The sequence below is a fragment of the Mustela nigripes genome, chromosome 13, assembly GCF_022355385.1.
Source record: "Mustela nigripes isolate SB6536 chromosome 13, MUSNIG.SB6536, whole genome shotgun sequence".
In the NCBI taxonomy this organism is placed as follows: domain Eukaryota; kingdom Metazoa; phylum Chordata; class Mammalia; order Carnivora; family Mustelidae; genus Mustela; species Mustela nigripes.
In genome coordinates this window covers 68,016,929-68,038,046 of record NC_081569.1, presented here as the reverse complement: position 1 = coordinate 68,038,046, position 21,118 = coordinate 68,016,929, and the positions used below count along the sequence as shown (strand labels likewise).

The following is a 21,118-nucleotide window of genomic DNA, read 5'->3' as shown; positions in this document are numbered from 1 at the left end:
TTTGCTTGGATGATCTGTCCATTTCAGTGAGGGGAGTGTTAAAGTCCCCTACTATTATTGTATTATTGTTGATGTGTTTCTTTGATTTTGTTATTAATTGGTTTATATAGGTGGCTGCTCCCACGTTGTGTATCTTGAAATCTGGGGTTTGATACTTCCAGTTTTGTTCTTCTCTTTCAAGATTGCTTTGGCTACTCAGGATCTTTCAGTACAAAATTAAGATTATTCTAGTTCTGTGAAAAATGTTTTTGGCATTTTGATAGGGATTGCATTAAATTTGCAGGTTGCTTTGGGTAGTATTTAACAATATTTGTTCTTATATTCACACACAAAAGAATATCTTTTCATTTGTGTTAAATTCAATTTCTGTCATGAACATTTTAATAATTTCCAGAGTACAAGTTTTTCACCTCTCTGTTTAAGTTTATTCCTAAGTATTTTATTATTTTTGGTGCAATTATAAATGGGACTGTTTTCTTACTTCCTCTTTCTGCTACTTTATTGTTAGTGATAGAAATGTAATATATTTCTGTTTATTGATTTTTTAATCCTGTGACTTTATTGAATTTGTTTATCGGTTCTAGTAGTTTTTTAAAGATTTTTATTTATTTGAGGGAAAGAATGTGCGTGAACATGAGCATGGGTGAAGGGGGTGCAGAAGGAGATGCAGACTCTGAGCAGAGAGTCTGATGTGGGGCTCAATCCCAGCACTCCGGGATTGAAGGCAGCTGCTTGACTGAGTGTCGGAGTGAGCTACCCAGGTGCTCCATCTCTAGTAGTTTTTTGGTGGAGTCTTTAGGGTTTCCTACATATAGTATCATGTTATATGCAAATAGGGAAAGTTTTCCTCTTTCTTATCATTTTGGATGACTTTTGTTTCTTTATGTTGCCTGACTGCTGTGGCTAGGACTTGCAGTACTATGTTGAATAAAACCAGTGAGAATGGAACATTTATTCTATTTACAAAGTAAATATTGATATGTATATACTTATTTCTGTTTTGTTAGTTGTTTTATGGTGGTTTTTGTAATTCTCTTCTGTTCCTTTCTTTTCATGCTCTCTTTTACAGTTTGCTGTTTTTCTTTAATGATATACTTGGATTCCTTTCTCTTATTTTTTGCATATATATTATCAGTTTTTTGTGGTTACTGTTAGGTTATATATGACATCTTATGCCTGTAGTGGTCTATAATAGTTGATGGTTGCTTAAGTGTGAACCCATTCTTTAGTCTTTTCACCACCCTCCTGCTCAGGTTTCAGATACATGGTGTCATAATTTCTATCTTTTCATTTTGTGATCTCTTGACTGATTTTGAAAAATGCACCTATTTTTTATTGTTTTTGCATTTCCCACTTCTCTCACTCATACTTGAGGTTTTCCTTTCTACACAGTGAGTCCCCTTTAACATTTCTTGTAGGGCTGGGTTAGTGGTATAAATTCCTTTGTTTTTGTTTGAGAAATTTTTTATCTTTCTTTCTTTCTTTTTTTTTTTTTTAAACGTGATTTTTTTTTTTTAAAGATTTTATTTATTTATTTGACAGGGAGAAATCACAAGTAGGCAGAGAGACAGGCAGAGAGAGAGAGAGAGAGGAGGAAGCAGGCTCCCTGCTGAGCAGAGAGCCTGATGCGGGACTCGATCCCAGGACCCTGAGATCATGACCTGAGCCGAAGGCAGTGGCTTAACCACTGAGCCACCCAGGCGCCCCCTTTATCTTTCTTTCTATTCCGAATGATCGTCTTGCTTCATAGAATTCTTAGCTGAAGTTTTTTGTTGTTTTCTTTGTTTGTTTGTTTGTTTGTTTTTCCTCTCATCACTGAATGTATCATGCCACTTCCTTCTGTCCTACAAAGTGTCTGCCAAAAAAACAGCTGATAGCTTTCTGGGGTTTCCCTTGTATGTCACTGTTTTCTTTTCTCTTTCTGCTTTTCAAGTGTTTTCTTGTCACTATTTTTTGCCATTTGAATTACTATGTGTCTTAGTGTGGGCCTCCTTGGGTTGATTTTGTTGGGGGCTCTCTGTGCAGGTGGATTTCTGTTACCTTCCCAGATACGAGAAGTTTTCAGGTATTATTTCTTCAAATTAATATTCTTCCTCCTTTTCTCTCTCTTCTCCTTCTGGTATCCCTATATTGCAAATATTATTATGCTTGATGGGGACTGAGTTCCTTAAGTCTATTGTGATTTTTTAAAATTATTTTTTCTCTCCTCTATTCAGTTTGATTATTTTCCATTACTCTGACCTCTAGGTAGATAATCTGTTCTTCTTCCTTTAGTCTACTATTTATTCCATGTAGTGTATTTTTTTTTTCTTGTTCCATCTAATGTATTTTTAATTTCAGTTATTGAGTTCTTCATCTCTGATTGGTTCTTTTTAAAGTTCTTTTTCTCTTAGTTGAGGGTCTCAGGGAAGTCCTCCAGTCTTTGCTCAGGTCCAGTGAGTATCTTTGTCACCGTTACTTTAAATTCTCTATGAGGTGTATTACTTATCTCCATTTTGTTTAGGTCTCTTGCTGTGATTTTGCCCTGTTGTTTCATTGAGGGCATATTCCTCTGTCTCCTCATTTTTTTTTTTAAAGATTTTATTTATTTATTTGACAGACAGAGATCACAAGTAGGCAGAGAGGCAGGCAGAGAGAGAGGAAGGGAAGCAGGCCCTCTGCTGAGCAGAAAGCCCGATGTGGGGCTCGATCCCAGGACCCTGGGATCATGACCTGAGCCGAAGGCAGAGGCTTTAACCCACTGAGCCACCCAGGTGCCCCCTCTGTCTCCTCATTTTATGTAATTCTCTGTGTCTGTTTCTATGTGTTAGGAAGGTTAGCAAGATCTTCTGCTCTTGAAAGTAGTGAAATTATGAAGAAGAGGTCCTTTAGTGCTATCCAGTGCAATGTCCCTTCTTCACCAGAAGCTAGTGCTTCAGAGATATTTCCTATGTGCATTGTGTGCACCATTCTCTTGTGGCTGAGCCACATTTGTCTTCAGTCCAGTCAAATGCAATGGCCCTCTTTGCCTGGAGTGGGCAGGATTTGGTTCCTGTTGTTAGTGGGTCAGGCTGGGGCTACCATGGGCTTAAGTTGCGTTAGACTAGGCATTTGCCAGAGATGGAATTGCTTCAAACTGCAGAGCACTTTCCCTTCATTGTCCCCTCAAAAAGTTTGTGGGTGGAGCCTGTAATCAGACCACATGTCTTCCTGGGGCCATAGTTGAAAGGGTCTGTGTGGTTATTGTCCCCTCTCCCTGGAGGCAGGAATTACTTTGGAGTGCTACCAGCCCCTCTTGGGCTGCTTGCATACTGCCAGGTTTGTGACATCAATTTGGGTGGGTTCTGACCAGGGACATATTGGAAGGGGCAGATCCACAGAAGTGCTGGGGCTAGGGTGCTGGTGTTAACAAAATTTGTGTCTGGGTCTGGTTTGAGTGAGAACCTGGCTGAAGGGACAGGACCCTGGAGAATGCAGTGGCAGGGCATAGCTGTTAGCAAGCTAGATAGCAGGTGTTCGTGCTATGCTGGTTCCTGTAGGGATCCCTGTGTCTAGGCTGAGGGGAGGGGAGGGAATTAGTGTCCAACAGCTCCTGTGTTCCTTGAGAAGTCTCCCAAGGACTACTGCTTCTCCAGTACATTTTCTGAGATTAGTAAACAAGTCATGTTCCTGTAAACTTCAGATTATGTATGTCCTTTGGGATGTTTGTTGTGCTGTCTCTTTTAGCGTAGGGACTCTCCATGCTCTACAGAGTGGAACAGGTTGATTTTTAAGTTCCAGTTGTTATGCTTTGCTGATTATAAGAACTTGAGAAATTATGCCCCTCTGGTTTTCAAAGGCAAATGTTATGGGAATTCTGTGGACCTGGAGTGCCTGTTGTGAGAGTCTGTTTCTTTCCAGTTTCTGCACCCATGGTGTCCCTTCCCTTCCATGAATAGTCCCATAGATCTTTCGAAGTTCGGACTATGCCTCTACCTTTCCTATCCTCTTTGATGTGTCCTCCTCTCTGCATTTAGCTGTGGAGAGTCAGTTCTGCCAGCCTTCTAATGGTTTCTGGATTATTTACACTCATGTGGGTGTTACCTGATTTGTTTCTCTGGGACAAAGTGAGCTTATGGTTCTCCTGCACTATCTTCTCCAAAGTTCTCTGTTCTTGGTAAATGTCCTTTCTATGTAGGTCATATGGGAGGTCCAAGACAAATCATTTCCAAGTCTATGAAGACAATTATTCTTGTGTAAAATTCTTAAATGAGATTTCATGTAGTTTGGTAACATGGGAAGGAAGAGAGGTAGATAATTACAGGTTGTCTTTAAACTGGCTAAAGCTGTTCCAGGTTCCAAAATGTGGAGGTTGTGGACCTAGCACACATGACTCCGCAGGGAATTCCTCCATATGTTTATGCGGGTGTGGAGTAGGTCATATTATGTCTATCATTGGTATTTGTTGACCCCTTCCTCCAAAAAATACTAAAGTATATTTTACAGTTGTGTGGTTAAAAAGACAAATGCAACCTTTATAAGATTATAAGGTTAAGTTTATTATTATGAATCCATTATTATATTCATTTTTTCTTCTGGTCTTAAAATAAAAATTTAAACATTTTTGTGTCCCTCAAAGTATTATGGGCCCTAAGTGATGTATCTGTTGTGCTTACAAAATAAATAGCTCTTTGGTTGGAATTTATATTCCAGCTTCTTAGGCATTATTGTGAGCTTATATTACTTAGATAGTGGGTTGGTCCTGCAGTAGAAGATGGTGATATAAAAGATATGTAAGATGGAACCTACCCTTATAGGCACCATATCAATGCATATAAAAGTGCATGTATATTAATGTATGTGTTTAAGGAGTGTTATTTTTGCTTGTGTTTATTCCTTATGGAAAAACAACAAATCCAAAGTTCATTAAGTACTTTTGCAATTATACTTGTGAAGGTATTAATTTTTGTTTGAATTTGGTTTCTTTCTTCTTTCTTCTTCTTCTTTTTTTTTTTAAAGATTTATTTATTTATTTATTTTACAGACAGAGATCCCAAGTAGGCAGAGAGGCAGGCGGCGGGGGGTGGGGGCAGGAAGCAGGCTCCCAGGGAGCCTGATGTGGGTCTCGATCCCAGGATCCTGAGATCATGACCTGAGCCGAAGGCAGGGGCTTAACCCACTGAGCCACCCAGGCACCCCCTTGAACTTGGTTTCTAATACAATAATTTGTTTAGAAAAATGGATATAATTTTTTCAAAACCTTCTATTTTTTGTAGTAAACCAAAAATGAGGTCATTAGAATGAAGTGATAATCAGTACTTGCCAGTCAGTGACATACTAAGACAGTGCTAGTTTTACAAAAACTCTTAAAACTTTGAGGTTAGTATTTTCTTTTCTTTCTGCCTCTTTTTAATAAAGATTTTTAAAATTTATTTATTTGAGAGAGAGAGACAGAGAGCAAGAGAGAACATGAGCAGGGGCGGGGGTTTGGGAGAAACCAGCTCCCTGCTGAATAGGGAGCCCAATATGGGGCTAGATCCCAGGACTCTGGGATCATGACTTGAACCAAAGGCAGCTGCTTAACCGAATAAGCCACCTAGGCACCGTTGGAGTTAGTATTCTCTAATTAGTTCTCCTGCACATTTTCATAACTTTTTGGTATCTAGAGGGAACAAGACATGGGAAATTTTATTTGGTTCCACTACAGATGAAGGAGAAATGCCTAATCCATTTCATTTCACTTTACTAAATTTCTGTGCCAAAACATAATTATTCCAGACATTGAATATTTATTTCTTATCCTAAGTATTGTAGGGCACAAGTTATCCCATTGTTAGTTCATCAGCTTTTCAACTTGGAGGGAAGCAAGAGGTAGCATTGTTATTCTTAGTCCACCTTGTGGTCTAGATTTTTATGCTGTGCTTAAATTTCTTTGAAAAAGAAGTCTTTTTTTCCCCCTTTGTACAGAGAGTAAACTATATACTTAAAAATTTGCTATCATAGTCATTGTGTACAGTTACAAATAGAAAGTGTTAAAAAAGAGATTTCTTCTGGCTCTCATATACTTCCAAAAGTTGTGTGCTGCTCTATTTGAGGTATTATGTAGGCTTTGAGCAATCTGGTGTTTTATTACTCAGGATATAGTCTAGTTTGGGCTGCTATTAAAAAAAAAATCACCAGTCACTGGAGACTCTCTAAAGGTGCTGTTCCTCAACACCATCCTTTATTACCTCTCTGTGGATTTGGAGGTGGGGTATATATTCTCTTCTTGAACACTCTTTTTTCTTGGTCTTCACGACTCTTGTGGAAATTCTTCCTTCTCAGACTGCTATGACCCTGTCTCCTTCACTGGACCTCAGTGGTGGAATTGCCCCTGGTTCTGTCCTCTGTCCTCTTCTGTCAGTATAGTGTGTTCCTCAGAGGAGTGCTCTTCTGTCATGGCTTCCACTCATTTCTGTGGAGATAACTTTTAAATCTGTGGTGTCCATCGTGTCCTCTTTCCTAAATATTCTACCTTATTTCTAATTGGTACTCTTTTAATCTAAGCATTCTGTTAATATAATTTCAGGTTGTATAGAATGATAAAACCTGGAAATTAGGAGGGTCTTCAAAATCATCTTGTCCAAATTTTCTTCCAGCTTGACAATTTATTCCTGTAGTGTTGCTTAATATTTTCCTTGATTACTTACTCTAACATGTTCAAGCATGTACTGTAAGAGCTAGATCATCCTCTGGACAGTAAATTTTTCTACATATTAACTAGAATTTCACATCCTTGAGTTTACTTTCTGTTCTGTAGTTTGGAACAACAGAGTATCTATTCTGCCATGTGCATTAAAGGTTATCAAATGTTTAAAGGTCTTTTTCGTGTTAGGATTCTCACAAACACATGGGGAATGTTTGGAACAACAGAGTATCTATTCTGCCATGTGCATTAAAGGTTATCAAATGTTTAAAGGTCTTTTTCGTGTTAGAATTCTCACAAACACATGGGGAATGTTGTTTGACTATCTATCTAGGCACCTCATGGCCCAGTCAAGTTGACACATTAAAATTAACCATTATAGCCATATTTTAGTTTATGAAGATATTCTTAACTTTGTCTATTTCTCCTTTTAGTTCTGTCAGTTTTTGCCTTATATATTTTTAGGTTACATTATGATGTATACAAATTTAGAGTTATATGTTCCTAGAAGAATGATCTTTTATTATTATGGAATGGTCCTATTTATCTCTAGCAATTGTTATATATTGAAGTCTACTTTATCTGGTATTAGTGTAGTGATACCAGATTTCCTTTTATTAATGTTTACATATTTTTTCTTTTTACTTTCAGCCCTTTAATGTCTTAAATTTAAGATGTGATATATTGTGGTTTTAAAAAAATACAGTTTGAGGGGTGCCTGAGTGGCTCAGCGGGTTAAAAGCCTCTGCCTTCGGCTCAGGTCATGATCCTGAGATCCCGAGATCATGACCTGAGCCGAAGGCAGTGGCTTAACTCACTGAGCCACCCAGGCGCCCGTTACTTAGCATTCTTTTAATGTTCTTTATGTGGTTATTTTTTGGATTGTGACATAACTGTTTGATTAACGTCAGTACTTTTACTACTTTGTGAGCCATGTAACAATTTAGAGCATTTTAACTTTCCTTATCTATTTCTGTGCCATTGTTATCATGTATTTAATTCATTGTGTATTGTAAAACTAACAAGACAGCAGTAACAAATAACTTGTTGTTATTGTCAACATGTTCATTATTTGTGTAGTTTTACCTACAACATTTCAGTTTTTTTTTCATTTTTCTGCATTTCTGTGATTCTATCTAGAGTAATTCTCCTTCTGCCTGAAGATTTCCTTTCATTTTTTAAAAAATGTGGAACTAATGGTAGTGAATTCAGTCACTTTTCATTAGGAAAAAGATCCTTATTTTGCATTTATATTTGGATAAAAGTTTTTTAAAGATTTTATTTATTTATTTGACAGAGATCACAATTAGGCAGAGAGGCAGGCGGAGAGAGAGGAAGGGAAGCCGACTCCCCGCTGAGCAGAGAGCCAGATGCGCAGCTCTTGATCCCAGGACCCTGGGATCATGACCTGAGCTGAAGGCAGAGGCTTTAACCCATTGAGCCACCCAGGCTGGGTGGATAAATATTTTTATGGAGCATAGAACTCCAGGTTGGTAGTCTTTTCTTCTAGCAATTTAAAGGTACCATTCTGTCACATTCAGATCTCCACTTGTTCTTTTAAAAAGTAAACTGACAGTCTATAAACTGAGGGTTTTGGAGGGGAAAGGGTGGGGGTTGTGTGAGCCTAGTGGTGGGTATTAAAGGAAGGCACATATTGCATGGAGCACTGGGTGTGGTGAATAAACAATGAATCCTGGAACACTGAAAAAATAAAATTACATTAAAAAAAGAAAAGTAAGCTGACATTCTTGTTATTCTTCTGTTGAAGTGATATGTTTTCTGGCTATTTTAAAAACTTAATTTTTGTTTTTCAGCATTTTTACTATTCTGGGCATAGGTATGGTTTTCTTTGTAATTAACAAGCTTGCAATTTATAGAGATTCTGAGTTTTTCACCTTGATTTCTTTGGGAAATTTGGAAAATTCTCAGAATATTCTCAAATATTGTTACTACTTCCTATTCTCTCAGGTCTCTTTTGTGGGACTCCAGTTATACATCTGATAGAACTTTTACCACGTCTCTCTGTGCTTATGCTTTTTTCTGATATTTTCAACTTTTTTCTTCCCTCCTTGTACAGTTTTTATATTTTCTAATCACTAATTTACAACTATTCCCTCTGCTGTATCTAATGTGCTGTTAAACTCCTATATTGAATGCTTACTTGTAGTATTTTCAAATTCTATACATTTTGTTTTTTGTTTTATGTGTAATTTGGTAATTTGTATTTTGTCATCTATTCTAATGTACATGTTAATTACAATTATTTTAAAGTCCATGTATGATGGTTCCAATATCTAGATCATATATAGGTCAGTTTCCATTTCCTAGATTTTTCTCTTGGTTTTTGATAGTTTGATATTGTGCCCTGCCATACTTACTAATTTATTATTAAAACCTAGAACTTGCCTATGAAAAAATTGTAGGGGATCTGGATAATGTTATCTTCCTTGAGGAAAATTTACTTTTCCTCTCAGACACAATTAGAGAAGGAACAGATCATCTTGATACAGTCAGACACTGAGATAGTACGAGTCTGGGTTTCAGTATTTATAAGGCATCATCTAATTTTGTTAGTTCTTACTCCTAGAACGCAGTCCTTCAGAAGTCAACTAGAAACCTCGAGTGTTACCAAGGCTCCTCTTCCCTGCTAGGTTCTGAACTCTAATTGTTGTCTTCTCTCACCTCTGGGAAGCTGAGGAATTAAAAAATACCTTAAGGGGAAAGGTCGAGAATATCAGGTTTATCTCAGTACTTTGCTGGTTCTTGGCCTTTCATGTTCTGTCTGATTTTGTTCTATGTATTTTCAAACATTTACAAACATTTACAAACATTTTGTATATGTCATCTAGCTCTTAAAGTTCTCAGCAGATGAGTTGATCCTGACACAGTTCACACTGTTGTAGTGGGAAACTTAAAAACACATTTTTAATAATGTCTTATAAGCTTACCAGGAGAATACATTAAATATTACTGTTCTGTAGTAGTTATAGGAGTATTTGAATATATCAGGAAGTATAAATAAGGAATAAAGAATAGTGAATTGAATAAGAAAATAATGGTTAAGGAATATATAAATCAGTGTTATTGGCTAGAATAGGTTTAAATATTAGCCATGACATATACATAAAAATGAGTCCATTATGAACTACCTCATTATAGTGAATAATAAAATTATACTTAGAACACTGTGTGTCATATATACTTATTGGACTTAGAACATATTTGTAAATGCATTTGTTCCAGTTCTCCATTTCTTTCTTTAGTATTCCCAATAATATTCTATTTGTTATACTTTGGTTTTGTAAAAGAAAAATCCTTAATTTTATCCCTAGAATTATAGTCATTTATTTTAAAAAAATACTTTCAGATCCCTGCCATGGACCCAAACCTTAGAATACTTCCTTAATTTAGTATTTGAGCCAGTGTCTGGCATATGTCAAATTCTTATTTGTAGCTGTGATTGCTATTATTCTGAGTAGTTTTAGTAAGTGCTATTTGAATTATAGTCCCCTGCTGGACCTTGTTCTTGTGTAATGTTGTGTTTGCTATTTGTTCAAATAGAGCTTCCTAATTTAAAGGAAATGATAATTTTTATTTCTGGGCTTAACTTTGAAATATGCTTTGAAATCTTTCAATGGTGAAATAAAATCTTAAAGCTTATGAAGTAATCCCAAAATGGTATTTTCTATAAAGAAAAGTACCCTTAATAATTCAGCAGTTGTTTACTGTGAATCGTAAATTTACATTCTTTAAGGTGGATAAGTTGATGAAAATACCATGTTTCAATTATTTTAGCTGGAATGATCTTGTTTGACTGTGGTAGTTTTGGTTGTCTTATGATAATGAGAACTTTGAGTGGTAGTTCATTCATTTATTTGCTTGTTTATCTATCAATCCAACCATTTCATAAGTATTGACTGGATATCTATTATGTGCCAGAAACTGTTCCAAAGGTTTCAGATACAGCTGTGAGCAAAACAGATTTTGAAAAGAAAAAAAAAAAAGACTTCAACCTGTATGGAGCTTACAATTTTGTGGGGGGGAAGAAAGCTAGTCAACAAAATCAAATAATAAGTAAGTTACCTTGTACATTAAATGTAAGTTACATTGTACATTTGATTTATTTCAAAAAAAATAAATCTCTCAATATCTTTCCTGTATATCATACCACATATATCGTACAGTCATCATGTTTACATTATATCCCTGGTACTTACTTATTTTATAACTGGAAGTTTGTACCTCCCTCTCCTTGCCCTGACCCATAACCACAAGAGGTCTGGTCTCTTTTTTCTGTGTTTGTTTCGATTTAACGTATAAGTGAAATCAGATAGTATTTGTCTTTCTCAGTCTGAGTTATTATACTTAGCATGATGCCACCAAGGCCCATCCATGTTGTTGGAAACAGTAAGATTTCCTGGACAAACACATTTCTAGTGTGACTCCCAGGGTTTTGGAATGAAAGTGCTAGTGAGGTGCTCTGAAGCTTAAGCTTTATTAGCTTCACTGTCCATGGGCTTTTGGTGGTTGTAATGGGGTAAGTGTGTGAAGATCAAGCAGGGCCCTGAATTCCTTTATAAGAACCTGCTTGTTTCTTGAGGTGCCACAGCATTGGACGTTTTGAGCAGAGAAAAGATGATTCTTGTGGTAGGCATATTAATGCCCCTTCCCCCAGATATGTCCATGTCTTAATCCTTGGAACCTGTGAATATATTCCCTTACATGGTAAAATAAATTTTGGAGATATGCTTAAGGATCTTGGGATAGGATGGGTACCCTGGATTATACAGGTAGGTCCACTGTGATTATAAGAGGGACGCAGGAGAGTCAGAAGGTGATATGACCATAGAAACAGAGGTCAGAGTGATGTGGCCATGAGCCAAGGAATGTGGGCAGTTTCTAGAAGCTGGAAAAGGCAAGGAATGGATTCTCTCCTACAGCTTTTAGAAGGAACTCAGTCCTGATAAAACACCTTGATTTTTAGCTCTGTGAGCTCTGTTTTTTAGAATTCTGACTTCCAGAATAATAAGACCACACATTTGTGTTGTTATAAGCTTGTGGTGATTTGCTAGAAGAGCAATAGGAAACAAATACAATTGGAAAAGGATCAGTCTGGTTGCCCTATTAAAAATAGATTATGGGGCCAGGGGAGGAAGCTGGGAGGCCCAGGGCAGGCTATTGCAGTGGCTGGAGGACAGCGAAAGGATGACTTGGACCAGAGTGTAGAAGGTAGAGTGGGAGGGGAGTGTGGGAAGTAGGCAGATTTCTTTTTTGCCCAAAGTTCTGGCTCCACTGTGTCTCTTCTAAAACATATGTTCTCCACATGCTTCACTAGTAGGTAAATAAAGTGAGGTTGCTAATTTTTCTTTTGGTCTTTTCACATGGGATCCACTATTTGCTAGAAGAGACCGGGGTTGGGGAACTGGAGATGTCCTCTTGAAAAGTCCATATTTTATCTTAGGTGGCAGACCACCTTTACCAAATTCCTTTTTTCAGTAAATGGCATGGATAAGGAGCTTGGCAAAACAACCTACCATACTCCCCAGTGTGTATTGACCTGCATCAATTCCCTTCAGAGCTACTTGAGATAGGTGGTTATGCCTTTTCTCCACCCCTGTGGACCTGACTTTCTTTTTCTCTGGTTTCCATGGCTCCTGGGCATCTCCTCTGCTTCCCTGCTATGTGGGTATTTGTGGACATGTTCACCCCTCGAAGGCTATTGCTGTCTTGATTTTTTTCTTCACTGTCTATAGGAGAGCCTTGCTCAAAGGAGATCCCTAAATATTTCTGGAATATTTCTGGAATAAATCCCCTTGTCTTGGCTCGATCAGATTTTTATTGCCACATGAATTCATGGGTCCGAGGCACAGAAACCAATATGTACTAAAGAAACCCAATTTATAAGCCCCCTTCATCTCAAAATAACAAATTTAAGCTTTGAAAAACACAGCTTCCTGTGCAAACCCTGAGATATTGGAAGAGATGTCTTTCGATTTCCTTGTCCTGTGTCTTTCTTTTCTACCTAGGGTTCTTTGCTCTCACTTGGTGACAGGTGGCATGCTTTCCCTTGGGTGGCCAGAATGTGTCTCACAGTGGAAAATTAAATGTCCTCCAGCTTCTTCTAGGCTCTTGTGATTCTTGGGATAGATCCTTATTTTATTTTTCTTTCTGAAAGGGAATGCTGTAGGAAGATACAGCTATTTTTCATCTTCACAGAAAATACTCTGATCCTGGCTCAGTTCATAAAAATGCATTTTTTTTTGCTATACACAATTAAATTATAAAAGAATAGAAATAAAACCCAATAGCCTAGCATTAGGCCCATATGAGAAAGGGTGCAAAGAAAGCAGTAAGTTTTGAACAGGGTTTTGGGAGAGTTTTCTCAGAAAGGATTGCCCAAAGGCTCCAAGAAGAGGAGGCAGCCTCTACCAGGAAGCAGAGAGAAGCCTAGAAGCAGTGGAATGTGAGAGGTCACAGGGCTGCAAGGCTAATGGGGAGGGAGTGTGTGTTTGAGGTAGACCATGGAGCATGGCGTTCAATAACAGAGTCCTCTTCTTCCTCTCCTTGACCTCTGAATACAGGCACACAGCAATTTGCATTTTCCCGGTCAACTCTGCACAGTGCCATTTAACATCTCCTGATACCCAAAATCTCTTTCACACTGCTTTCGTAAGAAGGCAGCTCAGTGTTTGAAATCTGGTTGTATTGCATGATCTTGTGAGGACTTTTTTTCCTCATTTATAAAATGGAACTAATAATAGCATATACCTATTGGTACCTGGATTGTTCTGAGGAATAATGAAATAAAGTATGCCAAACAGTTCTCAAAGTATCTAGTTTTTAACCAGTGCTCAATACATGCTAGCTGCTATTATTAACATTATATTGTGGTAATTCTTAACTCTCTAGTTGTGGAATCTATACTTACAGAAAGCAATATACCGCAGACTTATATGAAGATTTTATCGATTTTTACTTGTAACTTATGTAATCCAATTCGTGCATGGTGGAAGAAGAATGAACTAGTTAAAAATTTTTATGTTTCTTTGTGAAGCTATAGTAAGCCATGGGAGGAATAGAGCTTCCAATAAATCAAATTTTCCAAATATCTGGACCTGATGAGCAAATTGGCTCAGCCAAGAGGAAAACAAACCCAAGGCTTTTTAGTATTTGTTTGAATCCCCTAACTCTGTTTCCAAGCTCTTTTGTCAGGACAAGAATAAAAAAAATTTGTGGGAAGATTTTTCTCTTTTGCTTCAATTCTCTTTAGTTTGCTGTTCAAATGTCAATAAGTCCCAGCAGCTGCAGGTCACCACTGGGTTTCAATAGGAAACCCCGATTTAGGACACATATTTTTCAATTGTATCAGAATGTGCTTTTGGAGTCAAATCAGGAAATCTTGGAGGGTGGGGGAACTCTTTTCTTTAAAGCTCTCCCCACTCATTGTTCTTTCCTCATGTCTTTAATGAATTGCTTTGGCTCCCAACCACGAGACCAGATTGTGAAGAATGAAAGAAAATACAGAAAGGAAAAAGCTTAAGTTATTGATTTGGCTTGAGGGTATTTTTCTGAGACTTCTGACCCAACCCAAAAAAACCAACAACCCCAAACCCCAAATGACACTCCATGTTTGGAGACATTCTTCAGCTTTTGGATTGGGACCAACCTTGTTGAGGAAGTACAAGTTCCTGTCATCAGGGTTTATACAGAGCCCCCAGATTTTTTGTGGTGCTTCATCATTTCATGATTTTGGGGATATAAAGCCAATTGCCTGAAGACTGTCTCCCAAACCACATTTGGTGAAGGACAAAATGCTCTGGATTTAATTGAAGAAAGACAGTTGTGTTCATTAATTAGGAATTTGTACTTGCTATGATCATTTATGGGTCCAATGGAGGCCTCCTAAATCTTCCTTCTTACTCTTGGTCTTCTAACAGAGCTACTGAATTCACTGACTAGTCTTAAATATTAAGGTGTTGGGAGTTGTTCATAGAAAAACTAAGAGAAAAAAAGACATAGATGCCTGCTGGAAATAGAAGCTGGATCTTGTCTAAATTATTATAGTATGAAGGAGAAGAGCCCAGATTAGGGGTTGGGTGTTGCCTCCAACAACTTGGGGAAGAATCAATGGGTATTTGCCAGTTTCCACTAAGAAAATTAGAAAATTACTTCAGATCTGTTTGAGAAATAATAATACAATTTAAGACTGACTATCCAAATTTGGGTGATTTTTTTCTCACTTACTTGCTCTTTTTGTTTTTTTTTTTTTTTAGAAAAATGTTTTTTTAATTATTTTTTTCTGTTTGCAAAGTGCTTTCCATGTACTTTCTTTTTTTTTTTAATATAATTTTTTATTTTTTATAAACATATATTTTTATCCCCAGGGGTACAGGTCTGTGAATCACCAGGTTTACACACTTCACAGCACTCACCAAAACACATACCCTCCCCAATGTCCATAATACCACCCCCTTCTCCCAAACCCCCTCCCCCCAGCAACCCTCAGTTTGTTTTGTGAGATTAAGAGTCACTTATGGTTTGTCTCCCTCCCAATCCCATCTTCTTTCATTTATTCTTCTCGTACCCACTTAAGCCCCCATGTACTTTCTTATATAATGATGTCAACACAAAGTGGCATTATTTTTCTGAGGAACTACAGATAAGGAGAGGTCATGAGTTAAAACATGCTTACATGCATAGTTGGTAGAAGGAAGATCTCTGGCCTCTGGCTTAAAGCTCCAGACCTCCTCCTCTTCTATGCATGCTTGGTCATCAAATTCTCGTTTTTAATGGGTCCCCAAAGTCTTGGTAACAAAGAACAACATCTTAACTGAGGTTAAAAATTTCCAGCAGGGTTGTATTACATCCCTCCCGTCTTTCAAACTTGTGTTTTAGTGATTGGATGACACTTGGATTTTTTTAAAAACTTTTTTATAAAGATTTTTATTTGAGAGTGAGATAGTAAAAGAGAAAGAAAACATGAGCAGGGAAAAGGGCAGAGGAAGAAGGAGATGCTAACATTGGACTTGATCTCAGGACCCTGAGATCTTGTCCTGGGATCTTGACCTGAGCTAAAGGCAGATGCTTAACCAATTGAGCCACCCACTTGCCCCAACACTTGGATGTGTTTGATGAAACTCTTTCTTCCAAATGGAAAGACAAGCATATGTACATACATAAGTGGATGTGGTTTTATTATCTGAAACCTATCATCTGCAGGATCAGATAATTATTGTAGGCAGGGACAGGGTAGACTACTTGTCATTTATCCTAAAACTAAGGTTACTCTTTTTGGTAAATGTTTCCTAACATTTAACTGTTTTCTAAATGACCACTTCATAAAATAAATGAGGTATCCTTATTTAGTTATCTTGGATAAGGTAACAGTAATCATATGGCTCAAAGATAAACATTCTAGGACTGCTTCATTGATCTTTTATTTGATTGAGGCAGGCATCAAATTATGCAGGCCTTTGAGTTTTGGAAAGTGGAGGCTACTTCCATTATCCTGTATGAAGGAGGTCTTCGTGGGTTTAATTACCTATTTTTTACTATGCCTATTTTTCTGTATTCTAGAGTAGATTCAAAATAAGTGTCTAAGACAATTCTACCTCTGCTAATGGCTCTTCTCCTTACTTGTTGAAATGATGAAGGATAGCTTCCTATTTAGGTAAATGTCTTTGTTAGGCTCCTCAGCTATCACAAAGGAATGTTAACACTATTACCAGCTTGATTTTCTGTCCCAAGAATTTGTACTCCGCTAGCAACACAGCATTTTTTTTTTTTTTTTTTTTAGGAATTTCTATTTGAAACTCAGTCATTTAGCATTTAGCACAAGTGCAGGTGAGAGAAATAATAATGAGGGTGATTTATGGAAGGACTTGCAGCTTATTTATTCATCTAAATATCCTAAAATACATGCCTGAATTTAATCAGCTAGGTAGAGACTGAGTACGAAACTCTAGCATTGGCTCCTCTGAATTGTGTTTGGAATGAGATCTCTAGAATTTTTACAAAACACAGCTCTTAAAAACGCATTTTATGTTCTTTGTATCAAACAATGACTTCCTTATGAAGACTTCTCAGAGAAATTATTGTTTGAGCCAAGAATTAATACATAATTGTACTTTTCCTGAGAAACTGGTTTATTTTTGCTATATAGGCTGTGAAATAAATGGAAATAGACAAGACTTTCCTTTTTCTGTAGAATTTGTGGCTCACTTAGAACAGGTATGTAGGTGATCACATCAGGTAGTTTTATTTTCATTGTTGACTTTAGTTGTCATCATCCTTGCTTCTATATCTTCTTTGACTCCCTTTATTTTTAACATTTAAACTATTACCCTGTTTTACATTCTTGAGTCATTGTTTTGGAGATGATCTTGTATGTAAACACTCTTGGATGTCTGAAAAAGTGTTCTTATTGCTCCTTCACACTTGATTGATTATTTGGCTGAGTATAGAATTCTGAGCTCAAACATATTTTTCCTTAAAACTAGAAGGCATCACTTCATTGTCTTCTATCCTTCTTTCTCCTGATGAGAATTTTCATGTTAGTCCAATTCTTAGGTCTCTAGGGCTAACCATTTTTTTTTCTCTTTTGAAATTTTAAAATACTTTCTTTGTCTTTGGAGCTCAAAATTTTGTAGATAACCATGGGTCCCTTTTCATTCATCCTGATTGGGTCTTGGTGGCTTTTTCACTTTGAAGACAGCTCTTAACTCTGGTGCAGGGACATTTTCTTCTGTTTATTTGATTATTTCTATTTAGCCATTGTTTATGTACCCTTCTTGTAAGTGTTCTTTTTCACATCTTCCTCCTCTTTTTCATTTTGCTATGTATTTTAAGAGCTTTCTTCAATTTTGTTTTTCATTCTGTCTATCCTATCTATTTTTCCATTAAGTAGTTTTAATTTCCAGGAACTCTTTCTTGTTGTATCTTTGTTCCTATCAGCTTGTTCTTGCTTCATGAATGCCATATCTTGAATAACTTCAAGGTACTAATCAGCATAAAAACTATTTTCTCCATCCATTTTCAGTATTATCTCTTCTTCTTGAATCGTTGTCTTTTGTGGTATTGAGTTTTCTCAGACATCTGCTGGCTTACAGTTAGTGGTTTGTGTTTACATAAGAGGCTGTTGCAAAGGTCTTTCCCCTCGCTAGCCTTTTCCCTTAAATTGGAAGGCTGGTGATGTTGCCAGCTCGCAGGGAGGTTTTTCTGTATGTCTTAGATTTTTCTCACTGCTATAGCAGAATACCATAAACTGGGTGACTTATTAACAACAAATCTATTTATCACGGTCTGGAGATTGGGAAGTCCGAGATCAAGGAGTCAATGCGTCTAGTGTCTGGTGAGAGCCTGGTTTCTGGTTCATAGATGGCTGTCTTCTTGCTGTGTCCTCACATGATGCAAGGGGCAGGGGACTCTCTGGGACATCTTTTATAAGGGCACTAATCCCACTCATGAGGGCTCTACCCTCATAACCTAATCACTCCCAAAGGCACTCAAATATCATCTCATAGGGAATGTTCCAACAGAGAAATTTTGGGGGACCATAAACATTCAGTCTATAGCCTGGCAAATTCCACAGCTGCCTCAGTAAGGCAGGGTTTACTAGGACCTGAGTCTCCTGTAGCTGATGTGGAGGTTTAGAACTTCTTCTTTCTTAGATCTGAACACCCATTCTTGGTTTCCTCCCTAGGCATGTTGCCTAATCTCTTTAATGAGCAAGGGTAGGAGTATTTGGGGGGCCCAGCTAGCTCAATTTTCTTTAATTATTCTGGTGATACCCCAAAACTAGAATGCATAGATAATTTATCTTCTAAGCCAAGACAACTTTGAAAGTGAGAAGTTATTTTGTCAAGACAATATGCATAAACTGGTACTGTCACCCTATCCATAGCACATTTTAAACCTTTGTATTTATTGACTGAATTTGGAACTTCTCTGGGCTTCACTCGGAATTTTTAAAATTTATGAACATCTGCTAGCTTCTACTCTTGTTTTCCAGCACTGTTATGTTTTTATTCTTTTAAAAAACATATTGCTGTTATTTTAGTGAGACCTGGATGGGAAGTGAGGTAGAAGGACATACTTGCTTGCTCTCTTGAACTGGAAGGTCTTTGAACTTCACTTAAAACAGATGTGGGCTCACTATATTTTATACATCCTGTGTATCACTTTACTTCTTTTTGGAACCACACAAATTCAGTGTTATCACAGTTATGTAACAGTGAGCTTACTCTAGTAGATCCTAAATCTCCTGGTGGGTACTTTTCTTACAGTATTCTCATAGCTGGAAGGGTCCTGCAATGCCAATGAAATATTGAGCATTAAGTCATTGAACCTCTGAGCAATTATCAATGGGAGTTGTTTATGGAGGATTCATTTTTAGCTTCCCTTCCTTATAGGATGTGACTTATTGCCAAGAGGGGTTTCTATCCCCTTACCCACTGTCCTAGCACGTGGAAGATTGTTAGTTCTTGGCTTAGCATAGTTAAGTTAAAGGCAGAAATCTGTAGGGATGTAGAACAAAGTCAGAATGTTGCAGAGCTTAGTGAGGGGATAGGAAATATGCCATGGTTTATTAATAAAGACTCTGTTCAGAAGGACTGTACCTACTGGAAGTGCAGAGCAAAGATATAATAATGATTTAGAAGCCAAAAGAGGATTTACTGGCTCTAACAAAGTCTCAAGGGACAAGAGCAATGTGGACACCCAAAAGAACATTCAAACTTTCATAGTATAGAAATTACTCTTCTGGCTGCTTTGGGAAAGGGTTATAGTTCTTGGGGAGGGTGCTTACATGGAGACATTGGACAGGAGTCAAGATTCTGGTTTTTGGAGTGAACAAAATTAGCTGCAGAACTATAGAATTCTATCTCTGGATGTGCTTTGTATAAATGAGAAATTTAAAAATGATCATCATCTGAATGTGTATGATGTAAACTAAAGGCAATTGAATAAATACAAATTAACATATCAAAGTTTTGACTTATAGCTAAAGCTAATCTTTACATTATAAGCAGGATGCTAGGTGGGCCAGGTTGACCTTTGCCCTGCAGAAGAGTCCTCCCAACCTTCACCCTCCTAATAACATCTGTTGTTTTCCTCTCAGCAGTTTTACTATGCCTGTGTTAAGGTAGGAATGTTTATAAACAAATTGTCCAAGCTTCTTAAGTACCCTCACCCTCCAAAATACCATTTTGGGCTTTGATATTTTTGCTTTTTGTTAGGGATCCAGTAAGAAGGGGAGGAATGTATCTTTATAGTCAAGGTTTGAAATATTTCATTTGAGGGATGCTTGGTTACGAGGTTGCTTCTGCATGAGTTTTGGATTTCAGAGTTGTATATGTTAGGGGCAAGCCCACTCAGTGTGGTTAGTTAGCTGTGGCCATCAGTCCAATATCATTCTTACCAGAAATTAGGGGAGCTAGCCTTGAAAACATGAGCAGTCACAGAGCACTGACTTTAATACATAGGTAATACATAGGTAATAGGTAAGAAGAGAGCCATGTAGGTGGATGTCAGACACACATTCTGCAAAGGTAGAAACTCAGCTATAACCAAAGACAGGGTGTCATTTGTCAGAGCAGTTTTCAGAAGTGAACACAACGTCATACTTGAGACTTGAACCAAAGAGACTGTGGAGACATTAGCATTCCTCTGGGACTTTTAGGAAAAAAATAGTCAACTCTTACAAGCCACGGTGCCTGGTGTTTGGAGGATGGTGATGGGGATAAAATATATTCCTTTCTTTCTTCCCCTCTTCACCTCCTGTTTCTTGTCCTCTCACTTCTACTTTTAGCTCTTCTTCTCTTTGCTTTCCCCTTGCTCTTCCTTCCCCCATCCCTAATATATGACTCTAAGTTACTTTCTATCTTCCAGTCTTCTTTAATTCTGTGGTTGTATGTACCTTCTCCAAACTTGGACTCTTATCACTATCCCTATACTTTTTTACCATCTATCACTTACCCAGGTGGAGAACTGTGAGATTAAGAGAATCCCAGGTGAAATGATCAAGTCACTCATCATGAATGTTCAACATTGACATCTGGTAAATTTTTTGCTGGTCTTCATCCAATAGCTTTCATTTTTCCATCATTACTCCTTTGTCAACTCTGAATTCAGTAAAACGGAGCAAGAACTTGCTACTTCTACTACAAACATGTATTCTGCTAGTGTTTCTGGGGAGCACTGTCTCTTCTTTCCCTCTGCAAATTTTAATTTATGCACCATCATAATCTTTGAGTTTGTTGTTCTTTTATTTTTTTTTTTTTTTGTACTGGTGTTTGCATTTGTTTCCCGAAGATATTATTTAAGCTACTTCCAGCAAAGGGCAAGTTTCCATCTCCTGGTGATGTGCAGTTACTCTCACTATGCCTGGGTTGTTTAGAAATATCACCTTTGCTCAGTGACCATAAGGTCAGTAACTACACCGGTCCCTTCATTATGGTTCTGTTTGGCTATATTGTA

The 21,118-nt window shown here is 37.5% G+C and overlaps 1 protein-coding gene across 3 annotated transcripts in view; it reads left to right on the top strand.

The window, feature by feature from the left end:
- ATP8B4 (ATPase phospholipid transporting 8B4 (putative)) overlaps positions 1 to 21,118 on the top strand; it is a 255,071-nt gene that overhangs the window by 33,402 nt on the left and 200,551 nt on the right. The window lies entirely within an intron of this gene.